The sequence below is a fragment of the Podarcis vaucheri genome, assembly GCF_965113315.1.
Source record: "Podarcis vaucheri genome assembly, chromosome: 1".
In the NCBI taxonomy this organism is placed as follows: domain Eukaryota; kingdom Metazoa; phylum Chordata; class Lepidosauria; order Squamata; family Lacertidae; genus Podarcis; species Podarcis vaucheri.
Genome location: NC_138759.1, coordinates 47611478 through 47634570, shown reverse-complemented (window position 1 = coordinate 47634570; position 23093 = coordinate 47611478). Strand labels below are relative to the sequence as shown.

At 42.4% G+C, this 23093-nt stretch overlaps 1 protein-coding gene across 4 annotated transcripts in view; it reads right to left on the bottom strand.

Annotated features, from left to right (window-relative positions):
• DPF3 (double PHD fingers 3) overlaps positions 1 to 23093 on the bottom strand; it is a 195768-nt gene that overhangs the window by 74903 nt on the left and 97772 nt on the right. The window lies entirely within an intron of this gene.

The following is a 23093-nucleotide window of genomic DNA, read 5'->3' as shown; positions in this document are numbered from 1 at the left end:
CTCCTTTTCCTTCCTCCCCCACAACAAACACTCTGTGAGGTAAGTGGGGCCGAGAGACTCCAGAGAAGTGTGACTAGCCCAAGGTGCATGTGGAGGAGCAGGGAATCGAACCCAGTTCACCAGATTACGAGTCCACTGCTCTTAACCACTACACCACACTGGCTCTGGGAGTGCTTGGGCACTTGCAGAGAGCCACATCAAAGGTATGCAAGGGGAAAGGTATTGGTATGTATGGTAGAAATCAGCTAACCAGCTCTGCCAGCAGAGGGCAAGGACTGTGATTGTGCAAGGGGGCTTGTAGGGGGTTAGGAGAACCATCAGAATGGCACGCGAGGGGAGGAGAGAGGGGGTGGTTCCATCTGACAAGCTGAAATGCTTGCACATACAGAATTATGGAAGAACATGACACTGACTTCCACCCTATGAGTGGCTGGTGTCCAAAAATGTGGAATAGAGTATTTTTCCTTGACAGCTCTCTGTATAGAGTACCTTTTTTTTCTTTTTCTTTTTGAAAGCATGACATAGCTATCCTGTGCAGAAAAGGTGGACCACTGTACACATTATGTTGTTAGGTGTACACCTAAGCTATTTTGTATATATCACCCCAAAAATGTCAGGTGTAATGGTGGCAGACACATTTGCAAAACATCCCCATCATTCAGGGGCCCAGACTCAGCCACAACATATGCTCAATGACAAGTGTTGGTTACCTCAGTATAATGTGTGAAACAACCTTTAGATATAAAGGAGGTCTAGAGGGGAAGATTATATACCAATTACATCTGAGAGCAGCCTGTATAATCACAATTTCTCAGATACTCTTCCAATCATTTATCAGGTCCCAAACCACCATTTAGAAATCACTGGCTTTGTCAGGTCTTTTAATCACAGATTCCAGCATTTGACTTCTTCCCCTTATGCTCTCTGAGGTTTAAAACGGGAGGAACATGATAACTTTCATCACTTTGGTTTCTAGTCAATTAAATGGGAACACAAGCACACTCTTAAAAGACACTGTCAAATATCCATCCAGAATACTCCACAAAGCTATCTGAAGAGCTGCACATGTAAATAGCTTAATAAAGAACATGTTTTAAAGTATTGTCAGTCCAACTGTGAATGCCCTCTGAAAACAAAATATTTCAGATGATTTCTAAGCAGTTGGGAGGTTTGTGTGTGATATTCTAGCCTGTCATATGAACTATGCAGAAACAGGAAGATAAAGCTCTTTCAGTAGAGCACCTGATAAGCAACAAGAACAAACTTATAAAAGTTCTCTCCTATAGGTTCTATTATTCATATTACCAATGCTTTTTTTTCTTTAAAAATGTTTAGGGGTACTCTCATTTTCCTACTCATATTGAAATACTGCTCCTCAATGAGGCCAAACTTAGATTCACAAAGTATTTAAGGGTATGCATACCCCTGCGTACCCCCATAAAAAGCACTGCATATTACTATAAAAATATTGTCCCAGAAATCTCCACAATCAATCAAGTATCCTAGGTATAAAGAGGGGGCAATTCATAGAAACATTTTTAGACAGAAAAGTCACTCACTTTACCATTTTGGATACCGCTTGAGGGGCAAAGTCAGTATATTTCCACACAATATCCAAAATGATTAACTGGTCTTAAGGATCAGTCTTCTGCATGTGGAAACCTTGCAAATGCTCCCAGGAAAAAAGGAAGAGCTACTTATGTGGGGTGGGGGGAGGACTGCTGAACAAAACCATAATTCCTGATTCAGTACTGATGGGATGAGCTCCTTCATCGCAACAACCATATTAATTGGCCTAGCATAATACGACATACGGCTAGCCTGTCAGTACTTACTCATGCCCTGAGCTCTGGACTAACAAAGTCAAAATGGATGAGAGAGAAATGAGGCTGTAGGGATGGACACCAGCATGTTGCTTCCACCCTGTCTCACCCTAAGATTTGACAATCAACCCAAAGGCAGGAAACCACATGTTTGTGTTGTCCACTGCAGATATGTAGGGGTGATGGGAGGCTTTGCATTCTCCTCGAGAGTTTTGCCTGGCTAGAATGTGTCCACAAACTCTGAGAAGGCCTCTTGCTTGCCTGGGTGTGCATAGATGTAAAACTGGACTACAGTGGTACCTCGGGTTAAGTACTTAATTCATTCCAGAGGTCCGTTCTTAACCTGAAACTGTTCTTAACCTGAGGTACCACTTTAGCTAATGGGGCCTCCCGCTGCCTCTGTGCCGCCGCCGCTGCACGATTTCTGTTCTCGTCCTGAAGCAAAGTTCTTAATCCGAGGTACTATTTCTGGGTTAGGGTAATCTGAAGTGTCTGTAACCTAAAGCGTCTGTAACCCGAGGTACCACTGTACTGTACAAAGATAAAATTTACATTCTGGGTTCTGCCCCCTTTTGCCTCTCCCCCCCCCCGGCATGTGGTCCTTGAAAGGTTTCACAGAACAGAGTGCGGCCCCTGGTCTGGAAAGAGTTCCCCATCCCTACTATTTGCAGGGATACGGAAAGAGTTTTGTCATGGAGTCATTAGGACCGCTAGCACCAAATGGTGGCAAGAGATGTGTAATTTTATTATGCCAATAAGAGGTGTCTGAAAAGGGAATTTCTGCCTGCTACCGGAGGGTATGCTAGAAGCTTTTATATAAAGTTTAGATAAAAAATACGAGCACTGAAATAAACAAGATTTCTGGCAGCAGAGAATATGCAGATGGGGGAAATGTGCCCTGCGGGCTCAGCAAGAATCAGAACGGTGGGAGAAAAAAGCAATTGTGAACAAGGTAACATTCAAAGTCTCTGGGGTATCATTCGGGGGGGGGGGGGCAAGCTTTAGCCAAAAATGCAGCATATAGAGTTGGAAGCCTTAACATAGCTGAAAGGTTCATAGTGCAAAAAACCAGAAATGGAAACACACAGCAGAGAGTAAAATGGGCTTGTTTGCCCTGAGGATATAGAGAGAACTGGTCAGATTCAGCTGATGAACTGAAGGTTTTGGCCCAGGGAACAAGAGATGGCAATCTGCTTGTGACTGCTGGGCTGGCCACAGAGGACTGGACCAGATGGACTGACCTAGCAAAAGCAGCAATGCAGTTCTTTTGGAGAATACACCCAGAATATGACCGTGCATATCTGAAAGTGAAACATGGGAGTTATCAGCCTCTGCCATCTATCCAAATGACAGCACAAACTGTGGGAAGTGGAGACAAATCCCCACACTCAATAAATTATTCTCAGTGCCTCCGCCTTCCCTGACCAAAAATAGTAAAGACTGTGAGGGGAGGAGAACTGCATCTGAGGAGAAAAGCAAATGATAATGAAGGGGGTGAGTAGTGGTGCCTCTGTATTTCCCTTCATTTGATTAATGAGGAGCCAAGAAGCTGCGGGTTTGGGAGAAAAGATTGATGGCTGCAGAGAGGCTCCACATTGCGGAGATGAATGACTGGTCATCTGCCCTTGATGTGCAATGAAATGTCTTTTCTAAACAGCCGTGCCAAATGCAGGCATGTCATGTTCCTTTTAGAAAGACAGATAAACACCAGGCAGATGGAGCCACCTGGGGTGCCTTGCCCCTCAGAAGGAAGGGGAGCGCAGGCTCCTTTGGGTACTCTGGCAAGGTCAGTGTGTTCGTTCGTTAACATCTGGCCATGAGATTCATTAAACTACGTTCCTTCGCCTTCCCACCCACCCCGCTCCCCCACAACAGTCATCTGTCTGCAGAACATGAGCAAGGCCTAGCCTAGGTGCATTGCCAGCAAGGGAGGAAAGGACTTTAGGAGCTGAAGAGAACAATGTAATAAGCTCATCAATCTACGGATATCTTTGGCTGGTGAGCTGCTCTTCTACAGCTAGTGTGGAAGACGGAGCAGCCCAAACGGCACAGTGGGCTGGGAGACGTCTTATCTCCATTAACGTGTTCTGCATGCATCAAAGCAGTAGGAGACCTATTAAGATTCAGGATTGAAGGACTGCAAAGAGAAGTTAGGTATGCTTTGGTTCAAGCCATCATGCTGACAGTTTAGATGCCTTTCAGGCATCATTTCTAAGAGGAAGTTGATTGATTTGTCCATTCAGATATGAAAAGCTAGAATCACAAAACTATAGAATTAGATAGATAGGGGAAACCCCCACGCCTCTGGTGAGGAATTTGCCTGATCAAAACTTTAATCTCCCCTCAAAAAAATTCTTTTTTCCCCTTTTTGCTTGAGCAGAAACATCTGCTCCAAAATGTTGTTTTCAGAGAAATTCAGGGAGAACTAGGTTTTAATGTCATAGTGTTTTACATTGTGGTTTTAATTTATCTATTGTATTTTATGGCTTTAACAGAAGCCACCTCAGTATGATTTTGCCCTGCAAGATGGCATGAAAGTCTTTTGTCGGGGGAAGCCCCATAAACTATGTGTATTTTACCATATTATTGGCAGATACAGCAGCTGCAGGCATATACCCTCAAGTTAACATTATCATTGTTTGCTGACAGGCTTGTAATCCATAGCACCACATACAGATCTAACATCACTGCTTTCAGTTCTCCTGCTGTGCTTGCACCTTGCAGAGCAATGAGCATTCGATTACAATGACAGGTGTATGTGAAGGATCATCTGTGGGTACAGCATTACTTTAAATTCCCTGCTAGGGCGAACTTCATTCTAGCGAAAGGGATCTTACAGAGAGCGACACTTTGTCTTCTGCTTATGATACTCACAATCCAAACTTCGCCTATTTTTCTTTCTTACAGCATATGTTGTTTGTTAAATGATCATAAATCGATTGGCCCTACACAGGGTGCTGTTTTATTACCTTTTTTCTTGTGGTAGTATTTCTAAAATCATAGGACTCTGAAGTATATGTTTAAGCCGTAGTGTACTCAAAGTGGAACGGGGATAGGATCATAGCTGTCAATGTTTCCCCTTTTTTAAGGGAAATTCCCTTTTTCGGAATAGGATTCCTCGCAAGAAACGGGAAAAGTTGACAGCTATGGATAGGATATAAAGACAAGCCACTTTTCAGGCACACCTATAACCATCTTCTTAAGAGGCATAACTGAGGCTGGCCTAACCATCTTCCTTTCTCCCAATATTGGGCCCATTTAAGAGCATATTACTGCCCTCCCCTTTTCATGCACACTGGCAGTCAGGTAAAGGTAAAGATAAAGGACCCCTGGATGGTTAAGTCCAGTCAAAAGCGACACTATGGGGTTGCGGCATTCATCTTGCTTTCAGGCCAAGGGAGCCGGCATTTGTCCACAGACAGCTTTCCAGGTCATGTGGCCAGCATGACTAACCCGCTTCTGGCACAACAGGACACCATGACGGTAGCCAGAGAACACAGAAACGCTGTTTACCTTCCCACCGCAGCGGTACCTATTTATCTACTTGCACTGGTGTGCTTTTGAACCGCTAGGTTGGCAGGAGCTGGGACAGAGCAACAGGGGTTCACCCCGCCGTGGGGATTTGAACTGCCGACCTTCTGATTGGAAAGCCCAAGAGGCTCAGTGGTTTAGACCACAGCGCCACCCACATCCCTTATCATTCCTTCACATATATACACAGGTGCAACTTTAGTTATTTTTTCCCTGCCAGATGTTGATGCAATACCAAACTCACTTTATGAACTCAAAAAATAGTGCATTAGAGATATGATCTCTGAGTGGGGCCTTAACAAACCATAGCATATACATATATCTTGCTTCAGGGTGAATTACATCAGCTCTCCTTCCCATGCATACTCACTTCCATATACCCCATACAAATGCATTTATTACTTGGAAAGTGCAGGTGTTTGCCGGGTCTGAATGTTTTAGCATAAAATACCTGCATTTTATTAGGACATGAAGTACAAAATGTAGGGAAATATTGAAATGAATTGCAAACCAGTAAAAAACATATTTAATATCCATCAAGTGTAAAATGATTATGAGGCTGTAAAATGTTTACCCGGGAGAAGAATAAAGATGACAGATTGAAAACATTCGCTGAAGAAAAGGGGAGAATAATAGATGGGGACAAAGGAAAATTATCTTTTAGCTCTTACTGCTCTCTATGTATCCATAAAACTTGGCTTGTAACATTTCAAAATGGAATTTAATATCATTTATTGCTTATTCATTGAAAGTATACACTGGAGAGAAGGAGGGGGAGAATCACTGTTTAAATATTATCGTATTTCAACCTCCTAAACAGTTTAATCTGCCAAAGAGACCTATAAAACAGAATAAAATTAAAAGATCACATTTTAATGAAATACAATTCCACATTTCTTTTAACACATAGCACATATGAAAATTTGCATTGATTCCTTACACACTTATTACTGCATCAACTTTATAGAGTTCTGACTTAACTAGACACCACATGGGAGATATGGCCAATCGTGTCTCCCCAGTAATGCTTGGTAAAAAAATATAAAAATATATTATTACATCTCCATCTTTAGGGGCCAGACTACAGGCTCCCACCATGGTTTCTAAAAGTCTTAGAAACCAGCAGGGGTGGGGTGGGGTCAATTCAGTGTTGGACCATAGTGCTGGTGGAAGAGGTTATTCCTTTTCCCCATGCAGTTTCCCCAGTTAAAAAACCACACAGAGAAGCTTCTATTTGGCACTCAGGGCAAATGTATGGCATACTGGAATCATACGTATATGATGATTTTGCACATGGAAAAAAACCAACAGGTTGGAGGGAACTTCTGGTACTTGTTACGTGTAGACCACATAGAGATGACTGCAGTTAAATGGCATATAAAGTGAAAGAAAGAAAAAACAGCTCTAAATTTAAAAAATGACACAGTCAAATCACAAAAACTAGTTTCAGCTCCTGTTCTAGCAGGTGGGTGTAGCACACAATGTGGCTTCCCGATCCCTTTAATTGGCTGATAGTTATTGATTTTGTGTTGCAGTTTTTAAATTAAACCGCTAGGTCATTGTAAATATTCTTTTTAAAAAAATAACTGCCACTGAGTCTTGTTCAAAAGGTGGACAAGGAGGGGTGGCATGCTCTAGCCTATTTTCCAGGGACAGTTTCGGATTTACAGAAGCCGTCCAGGTTTCTGATTTGTTCCCAGAATGTCCCGCTTTCCCCTAGGACGTTCCTACTTCCATCAGAGAAAAGTTGGAGGGTATGGAGGATCCCTCCTCTAGACCCAGTATAGAAATGCAGTGGGCTTCTGCAGGAATGATGGGAGCACCCTGGTCCTCCTCTGTCAACCCCCAACAGACTACAAACATTTTTTGCAGGCTAGTGACATTCATGGGCTTATTACACTGTCGGTACATCCATAGGACCAGACATTTCTAGCAAAGGCATAAAAGAGCTTGCTAGTACAGTCGTACCTTGGATCCCAAACACCGCAAACCCAGAAGTTAGTGTTCTGGTTTGCAAGCGTTCTTTGGAACCCAAACAACCAGCGCGGCTTCCAATTGGTTGATGGAGCTTCCTGCAGCCAATCAGAAGCCGTGCCTTGGTTTCTGAATGTTTTGGAAGTCAAACGGACTTACGGAACGGATTCCATTCGACTTCCGAGGTACCACTGTACTTGCAGTCACAGAGCCACAGAGTAATAGGTGAAACAATGTTCATACTTCATACCCAATCTTGATGTGTGGCATCCTTTAGCTATAGTACAGTGGTACCTCGGGTTACATACGCTTCAGGTTACAGACTCCGCTAACCCAGAAATATTAACTCGGGTTAAGAACTTTGCTTCAGGACGAGAACAGAAATTGCACGGTGGCAGCAGGAGGCCCCATTAGCTAAAGTGGTACCTCAGGTTAAGAACAGTTTCAGGTTAAGAACGAACCTCCAGAATGAATTAAGTTCTTGACCCGAGGTACCACCGTACTCCATGCCTAGAACCATTACATGGATAGCTATACCAATGTAAAACAGGGAGGCAGGAACCAGGCTGTAGTTTTTCTGAGGATTGGCAGAAGATTTGGGAATAAGAGCCTATCCCATCATTCTCTAAATTGCTAAGAAAAAGAGTATATTGAACTAGAAGTACGTTTGTATTCCCTTCCTGCCCAAAAGAGAGTAAAAAGCTGTACATTTGAAGGGCATGAACACAGCAGCACATGAAAACCCAGGGCCAGGATCCTAGACAGCCATATCCCTGCACACTAGGGAGATAAGCTCACACAACCAGAAAAGTTTTGGAAGTTTTCACTGCTGCCACTCAGGTGACATAACAGGTAAAACACTTTGCCATATAAAAGAAGCATGCTTATTCAGCCAGGAAGTTGGCTGCAATTAAAAACTTTTTAAAATTTCCAGCTGTGTGCACATTTCTCCCATCACCTGCATAAATGACTGGCTAGTATTGCAGTCACAAATCTGAGCACCTGTACTGGCTGGAGTTACAAAATTTACAGTGACAGATCTTTTATGGCTATACGTTTCTATTTTGCACCTGTGCTTTTGGTGTAGCAGTCAGGAATTTAAGTGCACAGTTTTATGTTAATCCCATGAACAAACTCACTTCTGACATACATAAGCTTAAATGAAAGCAGAATCAAACCCCATACACACAAAGTAAATCCTGTAATATTACTCCCTCTGCTGGCCCTAAAACAGTAGTTTTCTGTACTGATTCAAGGCATGGAAATATATTTTTTTAAAAAAAAAATGAATTCTACAAATTGAAGACATGGGAACTACTTATGGTGTTTTGTCATTACTAAAGGCAAACAAGCACTATAAATAAATCTTTTTCTTCTGAAAATACTGGAGAAGCACTGAAGTTTGACTCTGAAGCAACAGTTTGTTTTTCCCCTGTAATCTTGTCCAGATGTTTTCCCCACCATGCAAATAACATCACATGGAATTATTATTATTATTACTGTATGATTATTAATACCCCATCCATTGGGCTGGGTTACCCCAGACACTCTGGAGAAAGAAGGGAGCTACACTCTGTTGACTCTGCCCTGTCTACACATTGGGGGGAAGATCTGATCTGTAGGCTGTCTCCATCTCCATCTTCTGCCTGTCTATCTAGTAAAAAGTGCAACAGGACCCCCAGCACTGTTGGAGGCAGGGAGGACTTTGGTAATGATAAGTAGAGCGGCATTATTATTTTTTCAGAGAATGTGGCTTATTTCATAGTAAAAAATTGCAGTAAATCTTACACAACGTGTTATCTCAAAAAGCAGATTACACGTCAAATATTTATTCACAGATTGAAGTAACCATGTTACGTTTCTATATAACGTATTAGCTTCATTAAACAGTATATCTGGGGCAGTCATTCTGAACGACTAGCAATTTTGCTATTAAATCACAGGAAGCAAAGTCAGCTGAATGCCACTGGTAAAATAGTAAGTTGTCACATGTTACAAGAAGCGCAGAAAGAAGGCAGCAAACATTTCCAGAGCTAAAAAAAATGAGGATTGTCGGTGCTGCGTAAATGGGGATTTTCATATATCAAAAAGGCAAACTGTGTGGTACAGGGATGGTGTGTAATCTGCAATTACCATGGGGGGGGGGAATGAGTTATCTAAATGGACAATATCAGTCAACCTACTTTTATCCTGGCCACTTCCCATTTTATCCCCACAACACTGTGATGTAGCTTAGGCTGAAGGCTAGTAACTGGCACAAGAACAGCCTGTGAACTTTGAACTTGTGCCTTCCCAATCTAACTGCCATTCCACACTGGATCTGTCTCCTGTTAAGCTGTTTGCACCCTCTCTCACCTAAAGGTAAAGGGACCCCTGACCATTAGGTCCAGTCGTGGCCGACTCTGGGGTTGCGGCGCTCATCTCGCTTTATTGGCCAAGGGAGCTTCTGGGTCATGTGGCCAGGATGACTAAGCTGTTTCTGGCGAACCAGAGCAGCGCACGGAAGCACCATTTACCTTCCCGCCGGAGCGGTACCTATTTATCTACTTGCACTTTGACGTGCTTTCGAAATGCTAGGTTGGCAGGAGCTGGGACCGAGCAACGGGAGCTCACCCTATCACGGGGAATCAAACCGCCGACCTTCTGATCGGCAAGTCCTAGGCTCTGTGGTTTAACCCATGTCCCTTCTCTCTCCTAAAGGAGTTCCACATAGCCCCCTTTGTTTGTATGCCACCATGCTATCTGTCAAAGGGTACCTCCAAATGGGTGATCCCTTGCACTACCCAATCATTGCTCTTCCACTGAAAGTTATTACTGGAATTGCAACCAACTATTCAATCCATTGAAGGTACTGCACTTTTTCTACGGGTGCATCCCACTCTAATCCCCCCCCCAATAAAATGATATGGGGATCATGTTAAATAAATAAATAAATGGTTTCCACAATAGTGAGCATGACAGAACAGCGGTGATGGAGAATAGCAATTCATCTGAGCTGTTTGGTTTTTTTAAGCCCCCCCCCCCATCTTTCCATTCTTGCTCTAGTGCTTGATTGATAAGGTACATCTGCTGAAATATTCCCTCTTCTACAGAACTATGAAAGGGAGAGAGAACTCTTTTGCATCTGGCCAGCCTAGTTTGAGAGCATGGATGCCAAGGGAGCCTCTCAGCTGGGATTTGGAAGGGGGAAGCGCCTCTGAAGGCTAGATCTAGGCATGCGCACAAGTCAAAGTATCACTAGTGATGATTGGTGGAAATGAAAGAAAGAAGTATGCCCGGCGCTTGTTAGGATTAACCCTCAACCTTTTCAAGGCTATTTGAAGTTGTCCAGGATCTTATACACACTCATACATACAATAGAACACACCTTCTAACACCTGATAAAAAGAGGGAAGGTTATTAGTTGGGGAGAGTTGTGTTTTTTCAAGCTGTCTCTGCGATAACAAAAACCTTGGCAGCCCTTCTTTGCTTCCCAAGTCTCCTCCTGAGTCAACAAGCCATTGACAAGACCTTTTGCCCAGTAAAACAAATGTGATTACAGAAGCCGAGCTGAACACAGGAATGCAAATAGAGATCTGCATGTAAGCAGGGCTAACCTTACACACACATAAACCCAGATGCCATATTACACTCACTGACAAGAAAGAAAGAAAAATTGAGATTGCCCTCTCCCCCCCCCCAAAAAAAATGGTGTGTTGGTGAAAATGCTGATCCTGTAAACAGTTACGGGCAGTAACACGGAATGAAGGACATCAGTTAGGCAGTTGAAACCACGTACAAAGTATTTTGCTTCCTCAGATTAGAATCCCTCTCTGCTGAAGGCCACCTGCTATCTCTCAGGAATGAACTAAGCCATGGGCAGTTCAAACTCCACAGTGACGCATGAAGGCCTCAGGAAAGGGGAGAGGGACAGTCAAGCAACTCCCAAGAGAAACGCCTGGTCTTTAGCTCTCTCTGGTTCCAGCATCTATGTTCAGCGCTGCTTCTTAATAAGAAACAGGTGCTGGTTCTTTTCTAGCATTATTCTGTTAGTGAAGGTTATCCTCTTTCTTCCTCCTCCGCCCCATTAGAATAGAATTGCAACGATACGTTCTATTCTAATTTCTAAAATAAAAAAACCCCTCTTCAAAACGTTTGAACAAACACAGGGGGAACTAGAAGGGAAGAGGAGGAAATAGCCTGCCTGAAAGATGGGGGGGGGCTGAAGAGAAGAAAGGGAACGGCCTTCAAACCAGAATTTATGTATGTTTTGTTTGAGCAGCAAAAAGCAGGGAAAACAGAACTCGCAAACCCACTTCTCCGAGCACACCCAAGGAAAAGTTAACTGGATAGCTGGGAGGAGTGAGGTTGGCTCACAGCTTAGGATACAGTGAGGTGGCCAGGGTGGGGGGAGGGGACTGAGAGAAATATCTAAAAGGAGGAAGACAAGCCTAAATGTAAGGATCGGTACCTTGTGCCACTGGTCACTTTACATAAAGACCACACAGGCCGCATTGCTTTTTTTTTTTTTAAGGTCAAAAAGGTTCGAGAAAAAAGATCAATACTCCTTTGTGGGTCCTAAATAAATCACACGTTCATATTACCAGACACTGTAAATCAATAGATATTCAATGGGTGCATGTGCACTTGAGACTTTAATAGAGCACAGGCATGCCGGAATGTTGTGCAGTGGGCTGTGCAAAGGAATCACATTCAGTCCATGCCCCTCAGGACACAGTCTGCGTTCCACCACAGAGGCGGAGGGCTGGCTCATCATGCCCATCATGTTGTCTTTTTGTGTTTTCCCACCTCTTTGGGGGTGGGAGGTGGGAGAGCTGGAGCATTCCAAGTAAACACATATCTGTAAACCTCTTTGAGGAAAGCACTCCAGAATTTGGGGGGGCCACCACTGAGAAGGCCCTCTCTGTGGTAGGCATTTGTCTCACAATTTTGGATGAGTGCACCCAAAGGAGGCTCCCCACCTAAGGTCTTCAAGTATGGGTAGGTACATATGGAGGTAGGCCGTCTAAGGAGCATTTAATGGTCAAAAGCAAACCAAGTTGCTTTCACATATGATCCCTCATAAATCCATTCTGCCTCATTCCCACATTCATCTGTGGTATTATTTTAAAAATTCATATTTCAATACAGACTGAAATAAAATATTTTGAAAGTATTCCATGTCAAAATACATGTTGCAACATTCAAAGAAGCATACTGTGAAATCTGATGGATAGCTATGTTCCAGTCTGCACATTACTCCAGAAACTGTGGATCTTGCGAGTTCATACTGGAGTACAAAAAAACCAATGAATTCCTAAAACATCCCCACTTGACCGAGGCCCAGAAGCTAGTTGATAGACTTCTTTTCCAAATATCGTACCTGGTTTGTTGTTGTTTTTTAGCCATCTAACCAAGGTGGAAATCCACACACCCCTATCTGGGAATAACTCAGAGGAACTTCCTTTTGATTAGATGTGTATAGGATTGAATTCTTAGTGGCTATCATCACACGTTCAGCGCCAAATCCAATAAGTGAAAGATGCATTATGTGGAGTGGTAATGCTATGTGAGGTTGCCTGGATTAGTTTTTCCTTTTGTGTTTGCCAATATGGGGTTGAGGGATAGTAGCAATGTTCAGCAAGCCATCTGCCTGGTCAAAGAAAAGGAGGCTTGGTTTGGTGTTCAGAGCTCTGGCATATATACTCGGATTGTGTCCTTGGCCAAGTCATCCACCCACAGAAGAGGCTGCCTGTCGTATCTTTGCAAGATTTACTGCTCTGGACTTGCCTGTTTCCAATCAAGAGGCAAGCCCAGATTAGTGACTCATGCAGAAACAAATCTTTATGGAGTCTTCTGAGGAGAAATAATTCTTGCTTTTACATACTCTCCACATAAACTTCTTCAGATGGAAAATTTGAATTTAAATTCAGAAGAACATATGCTTCAATTACTAAAAGTTTAGGAAACGCTCTCCTTGCATCTAAAAAGGGCTATGAATTGCAGATTGGCTGACTTTTTGGACCTGCAGCTAACACCTTTAATCTTGCAAAAGCTTGCAACGTCCTCTTGGAGAGTGAGGAGGGCAATAGGGAAACTTCCTTGGGACAATTCCTCCCCTCTGCTCCCCCCCCCCCAGCTTTGTGGATTCTCTGATATTCTTTCCCACAAGGTTATCAAAAAAGCTGAGCATGCTGCAGAAAATTTACTGTGGGTTGTTGTGGCATGCTACCACAATGTTCTTCTGACACATTCTCTCCTCCAAAAACCTTTCCTTGATTTTTCACAGATAACTATTTGTAATTCCTAAATACTTTCTAGAACACAATGTGACTAAATCACTATTTCAAGTTGATACTGCGGATGAACTTAGACATTGTTTCTGCCATAATAAATAAATGTTTAATATGACTCTGTTGGGTTTTCTTTTCAGACAAGAATTAACATCACCAGACTCTTGATCATGTTATCTTACAGCATCAGAGTGAACAACCCTCCCAGGATACCATAGTCAAAGGGCACTCGAAAACAGCTACTTAGCATTTGATCACAGTAGATAAAAGAGTCCATAATTACTGTTAAATGAGTACGTACAGACAGACACATAAATTAAATTGTGCGGTGCTGGACAATGACATTTGTTTTCAGAGAGATTTCCCATTTTCTACTGTATGGCTGGAGGGAGGAGTTGTGGAAACATGCTAATGAGAAAAAAGGCTTTTGGGTTTATTCATTAAATACTTTATTTTTTGTGGCTGAGACATGACTAAGTGTTTGATATTTATGCTATACAGACAGTGTTGAGCATGCTATAGATAGATTAGATATTAGGATTGTGCGGTTAGATTTATTACACATCTCAGTTAGTATCCTTAAACAGACTTTAGTTTGGTTTCCATTACTGACCATCTGGCTACTTTCTGTGATGAAGGCAAATGTGATTAAGCCAAATTAAGATCCAAATATGCCCAATTTTGCAATGGTTCAAACATAGGAGACCTATTCTTTACCACTGGGTCTTCTCTCTCTGGTGAATAAAACTGAATCTGAACAAATGAGAAAACATACACACACCAACACACACATCAGTTTAGTTCTATGTGGCTTGCAATAGGGATTGGAGTCTTCCTGTTTGCCCAGAAGAGACTGCCACTTTTGTGGGATTTTATGAAGAGTAAATCCTGCAAGTAAAGATACAATTAAACTTCCAGGTGCTCCTCCTCTCCAAAACTGAACAGTATGAGAACACCCTCCTTCTGATGAATATTTAAGCACTAGAAACTGCTAGTGCTTTAACTGTCTTTAACTGCTAACAATAAAGAAGCACAAGGATTCTTCCCTTCTTCATTTCTTAATAGCTTGGTAATGAGGAGGAAATCAGAAAACAGCAAAGCTGGAAATATAAAGGAACGCATACATACGCATTTATATTGTTTTATTTACTTAAGTATTTGTTTGAAGCATTTTTATGTCATTTACAAATGTCAACACTAGGACGGTACTTGTTCTCCGGTTTACAATCTACATTCAAGGTGTGTCACTGTCATGGAATGCCTTGAGTTCAGTGAAAACTACAGTTCCCATGATTCCTTGTGAGACACCATGCATATAAGCACACACACACATTACTGAATGATACGGAACGGGGGGGGGGGGGCAATGTCTTCTTCACTACAATATATTTGCTCAATTTCTCTAGGACTCCATCACCCCTCCCCTGTCCTCCATAATCTCTCAAGTAATACTGTCAAAATCCTGTCACAATGTATCCACTCTGTTTCTGCTTTTGCTCTCTAGTACAGAGTGGCTTAGAAATCACTGAAATCTTCAAAAATTGATATAAAATCAGCCGTGGTTCTGATCTGCTCGTTCTCGGTGCCATTCAACTCAGTTCCCCTTGGACTCCATGATGCTGTCCCTACTTCCATAATCCCCAAAGCGGCAGGTCACGTACGCAGGAACTTCTTAATCCTGTCAGATAGTTTTGCAAATCCTTCCTTCGGGCAATACTAGGTGACAGACGATGTATATTCCTGGCCCATTGTCTTGCCACCACCAGTACTCAATAAATGTGTATCTATGTATATTTCCCGCTCCGCATATCCCCCCTCCCTCATCCGAAAATGCTAATTAATGTAATCCCACCTTTTCATAATGTATTCATGACGTGTAAAGTATATTCATGATGTAACTTGTGAAACCCAACCTTCCCATAATGTATTCGTGACGTTTCATGCACTGTATTCTGGGACATGGAGGGAAAACTCAAAAGTTCATGTCACCCCTTTCTCACTGTTCAATCTCGCCTTGAACCTGTTGCGCAATAAACTTGGACCTTCTGCAGTTTGCTCCTGTGTCCGGCTGAGCTCATTTTCTTCCGCAGGGACCCACGGACTTAGTCCGATGAGCTGGGTGGCAGAGTAACCCCGCACCCAGATTTTTCCGTAACAGTTGGCTGCCCAACGTGGGGCTTGTGGTTCTCCCAAGCTGCTGACTGGGGGCCCCGAAATCTTCAGCCGGCTCCGGGCCATTTTGCCTGGGAAGATCCTTTTGGACCCCCAGCCATCTTCTGGGCGGTAATCGAAAGCCCTAGGAGTTCAGCCGGGGAGCAAAAGAGGGATCCAGCCGGCTTATTCATCGATCCCGGGATCATCATAGAAGACGCGTGAGTATAAGGAAAAAGGAAAATCCAGTGCACTGGTGGGAAGGGGGTGGAAGTCTCCTGGCAACTGAATTCTCTGCCCTCCTCTCTATCGCTCCTTCTTGCCTTTCTCTTGGTCCGGTTAGTGAGAGAGACCGGGGACCGCTGCTCAACCCGAAAGGGGGGTTCTGAGCTCTATCCCTTTTCCTTAAAATCTCCATCCCAGCCGCACCAATTGGGAGCCCGAAAGTAAGACGGAGAGACCCGACTTGAAAGATAGCCGACTCTCTGCAACGGACATCCCAGTTGAAAGCAAGGGGTTGGAGCTCTCTTTCCGATCTTCCCGAGCGTCCTTTCTAGGGGGCAGGAAGTGGTCTTGCTTTCTATCCCAATCCCAGCCGCACCGGTCGAGCTACATACCACGTGTACTGTAAGCTCGCTTCCGAAAGCAAGGGGGATTTTCGACCCGAAATTCTATCCAGGGACCACCCGATCTGGCACTGCATGGCGCGGGCGTCCAGTAGGGCCCCTTTTCCTGAGATGTGACGATAGGTAGGAGGTTGCCAGGAGGGATAGCCCATGAGGAATTGGGCAGGACCGGCAGAGTGGAAAGAGACCCCAGGTTACAGGAAATAAGGAAATAAGGAAATAGGAAATGGAACGCAAGGAACCGGATAGCTAGAGCTCTCTAAAACCCACTAAGGAAGTTGCCAGGCAACTAGAAGCCCCTTCTCCTCTTTACTATACGTCCCTGTACTAAGCATACCAAACCCCTAGACATACCAATCCTAATCAACCCCTCTTTTTCCCCTTCTCTATCCCAGACACCCCCCCAAAAAAGAAAAAGCAAAAAAGCAACAACAGCAACGCATGCATCTATAAAGGGGTACCCAGTCAACCAAGCGTTGTGAGCCCTACCAGTCTGATTACCTGGTGGTGTGTTTGAAGAGGCAAGGAGGCTCATAAAACCATGTGGGACCTTCCTACTAATTTCACTTAATGAAGCCAAAGGTAGTGGCCCATCTCCTTGCAATAACCAACTAAAGGATGAGAATATATATGTTTACATGTTGTCTGTTATGTGTGTTGTCTGTGAATACATATATGAGAATATGTATGTTTACATGTTGTCCGTTATGTGTGTTGTCTGTTCCTTCTGTCTCTGGCAGACTGCCTTTCTTAAGTGTGCATGGTTTAAAATGCAAGCTTGCTTCAAAATTTAAATCTAAGGAAACCATGCTGGACCTTAGCAGTCCTAAATAAGACAAAAAAATGAGAATGAAGTGTGCAAATATTTGTTATTTGAGAGGGGCTCCAAAAGAGAGTTTTCCTCCCAAGTGGTAAAACCTAATGTTTCTGCTGCAAAAGCCTAGTTGAGCCAACTGCTCTCAAGCTAAAATGCAGTGTATGTATTTCATTAAGCATATGCCTATGAAAGTATGGTGTTCCTTCTAATAAAATTATGTCAGTCCAGTTTTAACTTTGATTTGGTTATTGTGAGAGTTATTGTAAGGCTCCTGATATCAGTAGTCTCTATAAGACGTCCTGGCCTCTTTTCTTAGAAAATGCCCCCCCCTTGTTTCATTCTGTCTCTTTCAGGGTTTTTCCCCCCTTCTCCTTCTTATTCTGTGCCAGGTAAATTTACTCCCGAGTAAGCTTCCTTTAAAGGAAACTGCAAGGGGGGGGCATAGATTAGGCTTACTATTCCTCTGCAAGTTCAGGAAAATTGTCACTTTTGTCTTCCTTTTAAATCAAATCTATGGCTGTTTTAATTATTTGTGAGTGGTTATATCAATTGAACTAACTTTGCTTTATAAAAGATCCTCTCCCTATCCTAGGGAAAACTGCTCAATTCAATCTTCCTTTATTTCTCTAGGAACTTGCATTCTTTAATCTAAGAAAGCAAACTCACTCAAACTATCTCAAGTTCTGCAAAAGGGTTCTGTGTAAAGTTATGTACTTTTATTTTCCTCTTCTTTAGTACATGATATGAGCATAGATGTTTCCTTTCCCAGCTGTAAATCTGTACTTAAATGTGTATGTCTCTTTGGTAGTACAAATCTTGCTGTGAGATCTTGTTGTGAACCCTATATTTTGGAGGGTTGGACTACATGACCCCAGGGTCCCTTTCAACTCTCCCAATTTGTGGCTGTGTGGAAGGCCATGTGTCTGCAAGCATTGGAGGGTAATTCTTAAATTCTGGTGTGGTAATGGAGTTGAAATTCAGCCTAGCTTTGCTTTTTTAGTTTTAAAAGGTGCGAGATGAAGCCATTATTTTTTGGAGCACAACTGGTAACATCAAGCATTTGGGTGATTACAGTGTTTATCATTTTGTCTACTATTTAAAAAAATCAGACTTCAAAGTCAACTCAAAGTTTCAGCACATACGAATACATAGGCGCCTTGACCATCCATCCTGTAAATAAAGGGGCAGTAAAATTTGTCTGCAAATGGTAAGGCTGAAATGACTGAGAATGTTAAAAATCCTATGAATTCTAACTCTGGCCATTTTTACTCATAAATAAGAGAGCGGTTGATTGTTCCGTGAATGGCCAGAGGGATATTAGCCCTTTCCTGTACATAAAGGAAGCAGTCCCTTTTCCTTGGGCTGAAATTGCTAGTTTTGGTGAATACTTAAATTCCTGAGTTTCTCTTTTTTGTTTAAAATCTAACCCTATTTTTAAAATCTACTCCATACCCTTCCCTTCCCTTATTCAAATGTTAATTTAGCCAAATAATGCAACATTTTCAATAGTATAAAACATTTGCTGAGACATGAACTCTGCACATGCACAGAGGCTAGATCAGCTAAAGAAGAGAGAGAGAGGAGGGGGGGAACTGGAAGGGGGAGAGGAGGTTTCTTCGAGAACTGCAGAGAGAAATTTATCCAAATGCAAAAACTTGGAACCATTGAGGGAAATCACCCTAAATGTTTCTTTGCTCCAGGGGCTACGTAAGACAAAAGGCTTAAAACAACAACAACAAAAAAAACAACTAGCCCATCAAAAGTCAAGAGCTTTCCAGGTTCCAAATCTTAACATGCAAAATTCTTTTCACAGGTAAATATCAAAGCATTCCCCCCTGATTGGGAATTTTAGGAACAGCATTTCCTGACAGGCTTCTCACATGAAATAATTTTCCCTTTTAACAGGATATGTGAACCCCGATAACAAAGTGTTTGTCCCTTTTCCTCCCACAGCAACTTTCTTTCTGTTCTGTGAAACAAGTCTGAATCCCTGCTATATTAGTGACTTTCATCTCTTTGTGGCTTTGACACTCTTTTAAGTTACAAATAATCTGTTTCATTTATTTAATCCGTTTCTCCATGATGTCTATGAAGTTAATCGAAGCACAACCAAACATTGTTTGTGGAATGGTACTTGTTTACCTTCGGCCTGAGCATTTCTTATTAATTCTGTCATTTTGGCTAGTGCAAGGTACCCACACAACTTTAAATTGCCATTCATTTTTCTTGGTATTAACTCATTTCCCAGTATTCCGCTATTAACATTACAGCTGATGTTGTCACGTCATTTGGGATGTTAGAATGCCAAAACAGATTACTTCAGGTTACTTCAAGTTTCGTATTAATTGTGTGTCTTAGCATTTATTTATTTTTGGTTCCTCATAGGTCATTTTGTGTGTGTGTGTTCTACTTTGGGGACATGTTCATCACATGTTGAAAGTCAGTTTCATGAAGTTCTTTTATCAGATAGCACATGGTGAATTTAAAGTTCCCCCCCCATGGTTTTCCCTTTCCCCCCCCCCCCAGTCTAGTAGTAATCTGTGTGGTTTTGATAATATATTTAATAATAATTCTTTTCTAAATCTGATGTCTTTGTGTCAAGTTTGTTTTCATCTGACTGGTAATCTAATTTTTTACTTTCTTTTGTATTTTTTTAACCTTTGTATTTTTTCAGTTCTCTTTCTATACATGTGGAGTAATTTTTATTTTATAATATGAAAAGAACAACAACAACAAAAACTAAGTGAAGGAAAGCAAACAAACTTAGCAGATAATAACAGTAATTATATGGAAATGTGATAATAAATAATACTAAATAGTAAATTTTATTTCTAGCCTGCCCTCCCCAGCCGAAGCTGGGCTCAGGGCGGCTAACAACAATCAAAATAGTCCAATAATGATAATGAATAAAATGTTTAATCCACTAAGATTGTTATTATTTGCAGCTTCCCATGGAAACTGGAGGACATCCCTTTTACCTTTTGCCCTTTCCTTGTCTAACTGTGTTTTTAAGTCACCCCAAAACCCTGCCCCCTTACAGGATATCACTTCTACAGATGTGCAATGATGAAAAGCAGCAACAACCCCTCAACTCAGTACTTCGCCATCGCAAGATCAGCAACAACAGACAACAGAGACTGCTTGGGGAGTGGGCCTGACAAAGGGGGGTGGAGTTGACTTACAAGGACATCTTTTCACTTGAACCTCAAGCCTCTGTGCTCCAGGATTCAAAAGATACATGCGTAAAAGATCACAATTGTGTCAAGATATGCAACTGATACTTAATTAGTTTGTTTGTATTACGTGTTATTACGTAGGAATGTTGAAATGTGTCTGACAGTGTGTTATTTGTGGGGGGGCTATTTTGTGTGTAATTGTTTTTATGTTTAATGTCTTATTCCTTACACCCCAGTGAAGGATTCTCATACATTTTATGCTTTTCATAGGTCAGGCTATTATGTAGTCCAATGTTTAGAATTAGATAAATTTATAACCACATTTCGTTGTTCCACCTGGCACTCTGCCAACTTCCCAACTTCCCTACCCATTTTTAAAATGTGCTAAAACTCGCTTTACCAAAGAGAAGCTGATAAGATACATGAAGGTGCATATGCTTTCGTTTAGCAGGAATGATTCCTTATAGACTTAAATTGACTTATTTGGACAACTGCCCTTGTTAAGAATGGTTTTCTTTTAACAGATTGGTTTGAAGAGTTGAGAACCATGGGGCAAGATAAATTCAAATTGGACTCAGTTTGAATTGGGCACGTGTATCCAGGCTGCAATTAGCCTTTTGGTCCTTTAAGTGCAAGTGAGCAACCCCCATGCGTGCAAAACCACAGCCTATAATAAAATCCCATAGCTAAAGGCCAAGGCGAAGACATCTCCCTCAGAGATGCCCAAACCTGTGCCAGCTATGGTGAATGCCAGGCGACATGGTTAAATGAAAGCCCTGAGGGGATTCAACAGACAGGATGTGTTGCTGTAGCACTATGTCAGTGTGAGACCACAGAAGAGCTAGCTTGACACCTGAGAAATACACAAAAATGGCGAAGGACAAAACACCAACTGCATTTTTCAGTCAATTAGACCTTCCTGCTAGGTGTAAAGCATAAAACACTACTGAGAATGCCACAAGTAATTTAGCAACAAAATACAAGAGGTGTTCTTTATATAATACCCTATATGCAGCTACCTGCACTGATATACTTGCAAATGACCGTAAGAGGCATGGCTTGCAAGTCCCTTTCAGGTTTGCATAAAGCCACACATCCCATTCACCGAGATTTAGGGTGCGGAGAAAAGATTTGCAAGTTCTTACAGAACTTTAATGCAAATCTATCTCCGAATGGGGGACTGATACGGAACGGGGGGGGGGGCAATGTCTTCTTCACTACAATATATTTGCTCAATTTCTCTAGGACTCCATCACCCCTCCCCTGTCCTCCATAATCTCTCAAGTAATACTGTCAAAATCCTGTCACAATGTATCCACTCTGTTTCTGCTTTTGCTCTCTAGTACAGAGTGGCTTAGAAATCACTGAAATCTTCAAAAATTGATATAAAATCAGCCGTGGTTCTGATCTGCTCGTTCTCGGTGCCATTCAACTCAGTTCCCCTTGGACTCCATGATGCTGTCCCTACTTCCATAATCCCCAAAGCGGCAGGTCACGTACGCAGGAACTTCTTAATCCTGTCAGATAGTTTTGCAAATCCTTCCTTCGGGCAATACTAGGTGACAGACGATGTATATTCCTGGCCCATTGTCTTGCCACCACCAGTACTCAATAAATGTGTATCTATGTATATTTCCCGCTCCGCATATCCCCCCTCCCTCATCCGAAAATGCTAATTAATGTAATCCCACCTTTTCATAATGTATTCATGACGTGTAAAGTATATTCATGATGTAACTTGTGAAACCCAACCTTCCCATAATGTATTCGTGACGTTTCATGCACTGTATTCTGGGACATGGAGGGAAAACTCAAAAGTTCATGTCACCCCTTTCTCACTGTTCAATCTCGCCTTGAACCTGTTGCGCAATAAACTTGGACCTTCTGCAGTTTGCTCCTGTGTCCGGCTGAGCTCATTTTCTTCCGCAGGGACCCACGGACTTAGTCCGATGAGCTGGGTGGCAGAGTAACCCCGCACCCAGATTTTTCCGTAACACTGAAGGATTTCCTACACATTGCATTGCAAGAGCTGCATGACTACTTTTTTCAGGTGGTTGTGATTATCTGTTGAACTATGTAGGAAACTACAACACACAAAAATATTTTCCCATATGGAATTGCACCCACAGTTGTTTCACAGACAACCATGCTATGGCTGTAATGGATGAATGGAGCCTTAGCAAATATTTATTAGGATATGCCATCATGAGGCATAACACTCAGGAGATACATTGCCCTCCCACCCAAATGTCAATTGTTAAAATTGAGAAAAACACTTGGCCCCAACATAAATACTGCAGTTCCCCACAGTATAATAATAATAAAGATGATGATGATGATGATGATGATGATGATGATATTTCTACTGCACCCATTTGGCTGGGTTTCCCCAGCCACTCTGGGTGGCTTCCAACAAAATATTAAAAATACATTAAAACATCAGTCATTAAAAACATCCCTAAACAGGGCAGCCTTCAGATGTCTTCTAGTTGTCTATTTCTTTGACATCTGATGGGAGGGCATTCCACAGGGCAGGCGCCACTACCGAGAAGGCCCTCTGTCTGGTTCCCTGTAACCTCACTTCTCGCAGTGAGGGAACCGCCAGAAGGCCCTCGGCGCTGGACCTCAGCATCCGGGCAGAACGATGTGGGTGGAGACGCTCCTTCAGGTATACTAGGCCGAGGCCATTTAGGGCTTTAAAGGTCAACACCAACACTTTGGAT